This window comes from Dipodomys ordii, unplaced genomic scaffold, assembly GCF_000151885.1.
Source record: "Dipodomys ordii isolate 6190 unplaced genomic scaffold, Dord_2.0 Scaffold127, whole genome shotgun sequence".
Lineage (NCBI taxonomy): Eukaryota > Metazoa > Chordata > Mammalia > Rodentia > Heteromyidae > Dipodomys > Dipodomys ordii.
The window spans coordinates 4,130,408-4,140,936 of NW_012267343.1; the positions used below are offsets into that span (position 1 = coordinate 4,130,408).

General features: G+C 37.2%; 1 pseudogene; it reads right to left on the reverse strand.

Annotated features, from left to right (window-relative positions):
- Nucleotides 1-5,944: 5,944 nt before the first annotated feature.
- On the reverse strand, nucleotides 5,945-7,488 carry LOC105996154 (annotated as a pseudogene).
- Nucleotides 7,489-10,529: the final 3,041 nt, after the last annotated feature.

A 10,529-nucleotide genomic window follows, 5' to 3' on the forward strand; every position in this document is an offset into this window, starting at 1 on the left:
ATTGTTTTTTTAAATTTTTTTCTGAAATCCCAAAGAGACAAATTAGTAAGGTGACAGAGCCTGGCTGAGTGCCTTCATTAGCTCAGCGCTAATAACTTCTTTCAGTACCGTGGATAGCGCCTGGCTTCACAACTCAGGCTTATCCAAAGCTAATTATTTTCCCTGTTATAAAACAAAGGTTCTATATCAAAGGCCCATAATGCGACACACTACACTCTCTAGATGCACTGATTTGCAAAATAAATCAACTGTGTCAGGGAGGAATTTAAGCAGAAATTACAACAAATTGCAATTATATTTGAATGGTGCACTATTTAAAGTCATTGTTAGTTTTTTGGGGCATGATGGCACCTATGCCACTCTGCAAGTTGAGAGAAAAGACTGGCTTCTCATCTGTCATGGTAATAAAAATGTACTCTTTTATTCTTGAAAGCTTTAGTCTCTATTGTAGCTTCATTCATAAATACTTCAATGATATCCACCCAGAGGGGAAAGCTAAGGAGCACCAATAGATATCATAAGGAATATTTTAATTACATATATATGCATGTGTATACTTATACAAACACAATTATTTTAAGTAGGGATCCTTTTGTATGGTTTCTCAACTGAAAAGATCCATCTTCTCATACAGCACATAAAATACATACTCCAGCTCACAGAACCACTAACAATTAATTCCCTGAGGCCACAGAGCCCATCTTTCAGATTATACCATGTCCTTAGAGTATCAGATAGAACTGAACAGCAGACTAAAGTTTACTGAACTGAAAATTATACTTGAACGCAAACTAGCACCTCACAGAATTTCCCAGTGGGTCATGTGTATAATGTTTCAAAAATAGAAAAGACTTGAGGAAGCAAGTAATGTTTCTACTTCCTGCTTTCTCAGGGCAGAGCCTGCTAATTTGGAGCAATGCCTGGATACTTTGGTTTCCTTGTGGCAAATTCTTTAGAGGTCTCTCTGACTTCAGCCTCTGTGGAAAGAAAGGTGGATGAGGAACAAGATGCCTAAGAAATCTCTCTGATAAACAGCATGCAACTTTAGAAGTTGCATGTAAAGATAATTAAAAATATTCTCGATGCCTAATGATGTGTTTTAGTGATTTAAGATGTTTAATTTCCTCTTTATCTTGTTTTGTCTAGATCCTGTAATTAGAACTGCCTCCTGACATCATTTCCCTCACACCTATTCTTTCTTTGTGTTTTTACTTCTTGATGTTTAAAAGGGAAAATAAATCAAGTCAATGAAATGTCATCTGTAATTTTGTCTCTTTTCCTCTTTGAAGTTGGCCTGTGGATCTCCTTTCCTGTATTAATATTAGATGCTTGCTTTACTTGCCACATACTCTCTCTCTTTCATTTCCTTTGGTTTGTTTCCTACATCTCTATCTTGAAATCTTTTGTTATGTACCAGGCACAAGTCAGCTCCTGGAGTTCATTTGCAATTCTATTCCCATATGCTTTATTGAGTTATTTTCTTGGCCGCAATCAGTCTTTAAATACAATCCAGTAAAGATACAGCTATGATTTTTGACAACCTGACCTTTCTCGGCTTTCTTACACTTGTTTAATTAGGTACTACGTGCAGCTGTAACTTGATCTTTACAGTTTTCCTCTGGGAAAAAAAAGAGAGAGATGTTGTTTAAAGAAGGTCAGATTTGGCAGGTTTTCTAGTTACTTCAGGAGCTGACATTGGAGATATGGGAGCCTAGCTTGGGAATTCTATATTGGTTTTCTCAAACATAAAAAAATGTCTGATTTATGAAGATAATTTGAGCCCAAGAGAAAGTTATGAGATGAAGGGATTGTTACTTTGATAACCTGGATTGGATGTGAGTCATGACACTGAACATGATCCTTTTGGGTCTGTGCATATGGTAATGGGGGGACAAAGCTCAAGTTATATTAGGAAGAATAATTCCACATTAACCAGATGAAAATTCAGTTAGTTAGCTAATTTCAGCTGAATACCATGTAGCTGATAAGTCCAAAATAGGCAAAAGTCATCATCAATGCTTTGTTGAAGATCTTTCATCGTTCTTAATTTCAGTTCTTTATGTCTATCATTTATCATTACTATTTGCATAGTCAAAATGTTTTAATATTCTGTGATATATAATCATCTCCTCGGATTATGTAGAGTTCATTATCATCGCATTAACGTCAATGAGGTTAGGTGTGTTTGCCTAATATAATAAGAGAAAACAAGACAATTATGTACAGTCGTTTCTGTTGATATTTTTAACCATGTTTTGCTGGGCACATGTAATCATAGCTACTCAGGAGGCTGAGACCTGAGGATCACTGTTCCAAGCCAGTATTGGCAGTAAAGTTTGTGAGACTCTTGTCTCCAGTTAACTATCAAAATGCTGCAAGTTGGAGAGCACCAGCCTTTAGTGACAAAGGGACAGAGCCCATAACTTGAGCCAAGCCCTACCACCAGTACATAAAAAAGAGTAACATCAAGTCTCTTTTCTGTTATTAGATACTGATCCTGTCCTGTAGAAATTTGTTTATATATGCTACATTCCCTATCAACTCATAAAAATATAGTTTTATTTTAGTATGTCACCAATGCAAGGCAAAAGCAGTAGCTCTAAATCAGATACACAGTAATACCCATCTCTGGTTGTGTTCTAACCCAACTCTCTGTTTATATGACCATTATTTTTTGTTGGGTATGATGTATCTTGTAGCTATTTAAAAAAATCCCACTCTATTTTGTGCATCAAAGCAAGTATGTTTTCTCAGGGTAAAATAACTATATCATGCCTCAGAAAATACTGATGATCCAGGAGAATCAATGTAATTTGATTTAATTCAATTCAGTAAGTACTTTTACTGCATGCTTACATTTTAATCAATCCAATGATAGAGTTATGATAGATCCAGAAAAAATAGCAATGGTTTGTGCCTTGGGGAAATGCAATATTTCATTGTAATAATATGATACTGACATATGCCACATCTCAATAAAATGATAGGATGGTTGCTGATTATGTTCCAAGAGGAGTAATCCTGTTATGCATTTTCAGAGCAGAGAGAATGCAGTAGTGGATGAATTGGTCATGGAACAATATATGGAAAAGCTGTAGTGCAGTATGTGAGCTGAATGATGAGTGAAATTTGGCTAGACAGATGTGTGGGGAACAGTAATTTCTGTCTGTATTAAAGACTCTGAAGTGGGACTCTCACATCACTCACTCCATACAGCAGAAAAGCATCCTTCCCTAGAGAAATGTACATGTGGAAAGGTAGAAGGAAAGAAGACTCAGTGAAGTTCCAACAATTCCCACAACAGCTTAAGAAAAGTTACTTAAACTGTCAAAATAAGAAATGATATGTGCCTGTTTTTAATTGCATCCTATTTTATTTTTCTGATAATTAGAAAATACTGAAACAACACACACATCCTTCAATAAGATCTGCCTAAATATACAATGACATGCTTCCCAAGTAGGAGGCTATAAAAGTACACAAAGAATAACTTGCATCTTTATATGGAGACTGTGTAATATTTCCAAGATACATTAAGTCAGAAGTAAGAAAGGAGATGCTGGTCAGTATTTCAAGTGTCTTATCTACATTTTGCTGCATCTCAAAATAGACATGCCTGGAAATAGTGGATAAGTGATGGAAGTTTGAAACTGAAGGAGCTATATTAAAGCCTCAATGTTAAAACTGAGAAATACATAAATTCATGAAATCTTGTCCAGAAAAAATCCCTAATTCTATTTTTCTAGAAGAAAAAGACAATATGGTTGAGAATGACCGAAGTAAAGAAGCAAATAGTGCTTAAAAGGTAAGCTATTAAGAGGGAGAACTGTTGTATAGAAAATTATAGCAACGTGGTTTCAGGAAAATGATTTTATGACCAGAAATTCAGTTTAAAATATTCTAGAAGATATAAATGGATAATTTACATGGTACAAAATCTATGGAGTATTGGTTATTTAGCTGCAGACATTTTAAAGTTTATGGCTTTATAGCCTCACATTTGGGGTATATTCAAAACTTTCCAAATATGAAAACAAAGAAAGAAAGGAAGACAGAAAAAGTCATTGATCTCTATCTTCTTATTATGATCCACTTCAGTTGATATATAGGAGGCAAGAAATATATGTGGATTATTGATGTTTTCTATGTATATCTCTGGCCTTCGCATATCCTTAACAAGTATCAGATAACTCAACAAGTGAAAATGTCATAAAATAAGATCATATTTTTGGATTGATACTTTATTTAACACATATTTATTAAGAGTTTCCTAGAAAAAAATTCATATCGCCATATAAGAGAAAAAATCGTTTCTTTGCTTCACAGAGCTTGCATCAGATGAGAGGAAAACATTATGATGGAAACAAGGACACAATTAAAATGACTATGAGTTTTAACAACTACTGTGAAGAAAACAAATCAACTGTGGTAAATGGCCTCAGAATGGAAGAGTGGAAATTTTAAGGTTTTGGAAAAGTTGCCTCTTTCACAACCAAACTAAACAAACACAAACCAAAGTCAAGCTTTCCAAAACAACAGACACTCTCATAGGGATAAGTCTAAAAATAGTCCCCTAACATTCTAATTTCTGATAAGCACATACCTTTTTCTAGTTATTCAGTCAAATCCTACACTAGAGACCACGATGAAAATGTTTAATAGATGCAAATTAGTATCACAGTATCACAAATCAGTTTTCCTCATGAGCTTATCAAGCTGGGCTTGACCGGTTGCTGATAGAACAGAAAGTATTAGACTGCTTTGGTGCAGAATCTGTTGAAAGTTAGGTAAGATGTGCAAGTGGAATCTAAAAATTGGGGCAACCTTGGTAGAGATACAGCAAATAAACAGAGACCTCAGTTCTATAATCACACACTTGAATGGATCAACAATCAGAACACAATAAGGATTTTTTCCTTTTATGCATTATTTTTTACCTAGAAGTTATGAACTATAACTTGGCTTGTAATCATAGTCTAACAAAATAAATTCCAGGTTATAGAGTCAAAGAGAGAGGCAGCGAGGAATGAAGAGAAGAAGGGAAGGGAAAATGCAATAAAAAATCCAATGCATAGTCTAGAAAATTAAGAAAAGTTGAACAAGAAATGTGCTGTTTACCTCACTTATGAAACTATATGTAACTCCTCTCTATATCATCTTTATAATAATAGAAATGCAAGAAGAAAAAGGAAGAAAAGCAAGCAAAGGAATGGGTAAGAATGCTGAAAAGAAAGGTATCCATCAAGATATAGTGTATTCATAAACCAATTGTTGAATGGCAACTACTCTGTACAGCTACCAAAACTAATAAAGATATATTTAAAAATTAGAAAATAAAATACTTGATTTTAACTGCCTTGCGATTCCATGAACTGAGGGAAAACAAGTTGGCATCTTGTGCAACAGACAGCTGCCACCAGTAATGGGAAATACAATGTTTTTTTATATTTTCATAACATCTTAACATTTAATAAAAACTATATCCAATAACTCCTTACTATATTTTACATAGGATAGCCACACAGAAATTTACTTATGTTAAAAGATGGTTTATACCTATGGGTGTACTCATAAAGCTGGAGTATACTTGGGAAAGGGGTTCTAATGGCGTAGTTAAATGAAGGTTAGGAATAGCTGAAGTACAGGCGTTTAGGTGAAAGGTAACCTGATATTTGGGTCCCCCAAATTCTCAAGGGAACTATTCATAAACTATTCATAAACACCTACTACCTATGTGAACTCCTGCTCCCAACAGGAAAACCCTTTACCAAGATGTTCCTTCCTGAAGCATACTCCCAAATATTCACTCAACTCCAGAGACAGGCATTAATAACTCTCTTTCTTATGAAGAAACTTACAACTTTTTAAATACTATTGGTCCATTCTCTCAAATCTGGTTTCATATTTAGTTATAGTACTACGACCCCTAGAAAAACAATGCGTTGTCCTTGTTTAGTGAAAGGTAAATAGTACTTATTTGAAGAATGGGAAATTCAATCCACCAAAGTCAAATGGTTCCCAGAACAAACTGTCAATTGTCAAGTGGGTTCTGGTTTCCCATTGGCAGTAGCCGATCCACTTTGAGGCAGTAGCGCACAAGCTTTCTCAGAATTTCGAGATCCCTGGGATCTGCACCCATCTCCAGCCACTGGCATTTGGCCTAAAATATCCACCGAACCTTCAGCAATTTCTTTGATTGAATGATCTTCCAGGGTTAATGTAGGAACCAAACCAAAGCAGAGGTGATGGACAGTGCATACCATCTCCAAACACATCGAAATCGTCACTGAACTCCAGTGGTAAACTCTCAGTGGGCTGAAGCTCAGCAGCACTCAAGTCCAGATCCATGGAGCCGGCTTCCAGATCGTGTGGCACGGACAGTTCTTGCTGGGACTTATATATCTGAGGAGGCAACTGGAATGCTCTGGTTAGCAGGGATCCTCAGAGAGGCTTACAGGAACTGGCTTGTGGCAAAGCATCTCTTCAGATCCCTGGCAGCATTTGAAGAGAACCTGATTTGTGTCCTGACAAACATGGGTAAGGCATTGTTTGGTCATTGGAAGAGACTGATTGGAGCAACGAACATCATCCACAAAGGCCAAGCACCTCTGACTGGAACGCGTGGTATGAGCCTGCTGGGAGGCACCATCAGTGGCCAGCATTCTGTGCTCCTTCAGCTTCTACTCCGTAGCGTTGAAGGTATCGCTGTAGACATTTTAATCGCTTTAAGTTTTCTCATTCTTTGGCCAATAGTCCCTCTGGGCCAGTCAGGGGGCTACTGTCTAGAGCTTCATGTTCCACTTTGCGATTATGTAAATACCAACCCTTCTTCTCTTTGAGCAAATGCTGAAGTCGTTTAAACTAATCAATACACAAAGACTGCAAACGAATTAGCTTGTCTCACATAATCAGGGCCACTTCTTCAGCTGTGTGGACACTAGGATATTTTAGGGGATCTTCCTGATCACTGTCTATGCCATCAGATTTACTGTCAGGGTCACCTTTCCAAGCCTGTTCCACTGTAATGGGTTCCTGGTCCCCATCACTCCAACCGTCTTCATCCGTTATTCGGCTGGCTTCACTTCGGGTACTTTCTGGAGTATGAGAACCCAGCTCTGTCTTTGCATAGGAGCTCAGCTGACACAAGAGTGTCTCACCCACAGATCCAGGGTTGGTCTTCTTCATTTTGAAGTGCTAGGGCATTATACAGTCATTTTTGTTCAGCACAGAAGGACACCCCATCTTTCTTCTCTGGCTTTGGAGCAACACTGGGACATTTTTTTCCATTCTTTGTCGGCATGTAACTATACTGTTTAAAAGGTGCATTCTTATCTTTAAGGATATGTTTAATACAAAATTCCTGACCTTCCAGACGAGGTTGAGAGCATGGATGATGTGTGAATGAGCAAGTCAGGGGCTCCTGAGAACTGGGCACTTGGTGATCCTTCCCCGATTGGTTGGTAAGACGTGCATTCGAATCCTGTTCATACCCAAACCTGTAGGGTCACACGAAAGACCAAAATGACCCTTCTTTTTACCCTTCCTAAACACTCCTGCTGTACCATCTCCACGTCCAGCACAGTAATGTTTCTAAAAGGTGGACCATGGCCTCCCAGGACCCGGCTCCCTAAGTCCCCACCACCCTCCAGAGTCTCTTCAGTATGGCTGTCTAACGGTTCCCCGGTTCTCCTTCCAGGCCCGGGTCTTCTCCAAACCCAATCATGCTGAACCACAATCTGCAAGAATCCATGTTTTACCTTCCGAAAAACTGAAGATAGGCAAATGAAACATTTGTCGAGGAATGGTTCAAGCCGAGAATATGGTTAAGTTTTACTTCAGTAATATTCCTAAATTGCTGGTTCACAAGCCAAAAATAGGAGGATCTGAATCCAACAGTTAATCAGTAAGTAGATTTAGTGCACCCTAAGAATTGATCAGATATGGAGGGCAGAGATGTATAAACTTCAAGAGTGAAGGGTGGAACATTTAGACCTTAGTTGAGCAGAAAGTTTGTGAGGCAAAAAGTAGCAAATTAGAAGAGGCATTGTTGTTGGAGGAGGATGGTTTGTAGCTTGAGGCAGATAGCAGAGGCTGAGTGGTAATGTGAGATACAACCAAAAGGGAATTTCTAACTTGTAGTGAAACTGTTGGTGGTTATTTCAATTAAATGAATGAAAAAAGATTGATTTCTGATGATAGGAAACATGAGAACATTTCGCAACTAAACCTAGAGGTTGATTGCTGAGGTATATGTGGTCCTAAAATGTTGAGTTGCTTAAATGAATGTTACATATTGCTTCTGTGCCCCTTGACACCGCATTCATTCTAGAGTAGCTAAATCTCAGAAGCTTTATAGATCAACTTCTTCACTCTTCAGCTAATTAGAGATTCAGTTGTTAATCCAGCAACACAATGGAGAGGGAATTTTAAGTGTCAGAATAAGAGAAATTAAAACAAAGAAAAAAAGAATCAATTATCACCAATGGAATTGCCATGAAAAAATGTGGGTATCCAATGTATAGATTGTTCAGGATTCCCCGAATGACTTTAATGACTATGGATTTGGCATAAATAAAAGAAAGTATGTTTAATACAGTAGGGCTCAAGTGACAAGGAATTGGGCCATGATTATGTGCTGAGGAAAGATAAGACAGAGTAGAATGCTATTATTTCCCTCTTGAATGACATGGCTTAGTGAACTATTAACTGGGATGAGAACTGGAAGATCAGTATCTTTTTATGTTGTATCATTTATCTCTCTGAGCCTCAGTTTCTACTTTATAAAATATAAAGGATTTGGACTAAGTTTTCTATATGAGGTCTTCTGCACTTTTAGTTTACAACTGAAGATGGAGGATTTCCAAGGAATCAGTAAAAACAAAAGAATAAAACATCATGCATTCACTTCCACTTTGTTCTCCTTAGAGCACAGTTTTATAATTGCAATTCTTTTTCCTATGAACTCTGTATCTGCAGTCATCTCTTTTAGGAATTAAACACATGCATCATCTCACATCGTGGTACAGGTATTATTTAAAAGAGGTATTATTTAAAAGAGACAGACAGTCAACTGAAGCTGATTAATACACTGTCTAAAATGCAAGGGCAAGGGAGGAGATGATTGCATGAAGCCAAGAAACCCCTCCCCTTTCATTCCTTTAGAAAGACTAGTTTAATAAGTGTTGTCAAACCATTGAATGATTCATCATGGTTGAAAAAAGTTACTTTTAAAAATCCTTTCATGCTAAATTTTTAAACATCTATGAAGTTAGTTGTTTCTTTTTAAACCAAACATTCATCTAGAAAAATCTTAGTTCACTACTCTCTAAACTATGGTCTTCCTGTATCACTTTGTGAAAACAGAGTCTCCTAGAGATAGATTTTCTTTGTTTCTGGCACTTAAGAATCTGGTCTGGTATTAGCTGTGTGATTCTCAGGCTCCATATTCCAATCTCTATTAAAAGCAAGTGGGAATATAAGTGTAGCAGAACAGATAATGGGATGAAAACCACTGAAAAAACTGTAGGCTGGGATGCTGGTGGCTCATGACTGTAATCTTAACTACTCAGGAGGCTGAGATCTGAGGATCATGGTTCAAAGTCAGCCTGGGCTGACTTTGATAAGAGTGTCCACCACACACTTATCTCCAATTAAACATTATAAAATGGGAAGTGTGCTGTGGCTCAAGTAGGGCACTTGCCTTGAGCTGAATAACTCAGAGACAGAACCCAGCCCAGTCCCAGAGTTTAAGCACCACAACCAACAACAAAAAGAAAAAGAGAGGGAGAGAGAGAGAGAGGGAGAGAGAGAGAGAGAGAGAGAGAGAGAAAGAAAGAAAGAAAGAAAGAAAGAAAGAAAGAAAGAAAGAAAGAAAGAAAGAAAGAAAGAAAGAGAAAGAAAAGAAGACAGAAAAGAATTGTAAAGGGAAAACTACAAAGAACATTCTGGAAATAGTGGCTTTGTGGTGGCTAGGATACATCACCAGTAGCTGTGATGATAAACTCTTGTTTATCTTGATAGAGAGCTCTAACAACTTGATTATGAAAGAAGTATAGGACAAACAATGGTTATATGTTTAACAAAACATCAAAATTACAAAAAAGCCAAAGATATGTAAATTAAACAAATGAGAACAATTCAGGATATTGCTACTTAAGTGAGAAAGAATAAGTCAGAGTCAATGGAAGATTTGGAACACACAGTAAAAACCAGACAGATCAAAGCAGCATCAAAGAAGCATGATATTAAGCAGACAATAGTGGCTGGGTGTATTGGCTCATAAATGTATTCCCAGCTACTATGGAGACTCAGGCAGGAGCATCCCAAATTCAAGGGCCAGCCTGGAAAACTTAATGAAATCTTATCTCTAAATAAGGTAAAATTGGGCTGGGAAATAGTTCTGTGGTAAAATGCCTGCCTAATATGCACCAAGCTATGGATTCATAGCAATAGGAAAATAAAAAGAATAGCAACATGATGAGATTCTGTGATAATGTACCATTTCACAGAAGGATCAACAATGTTGAATG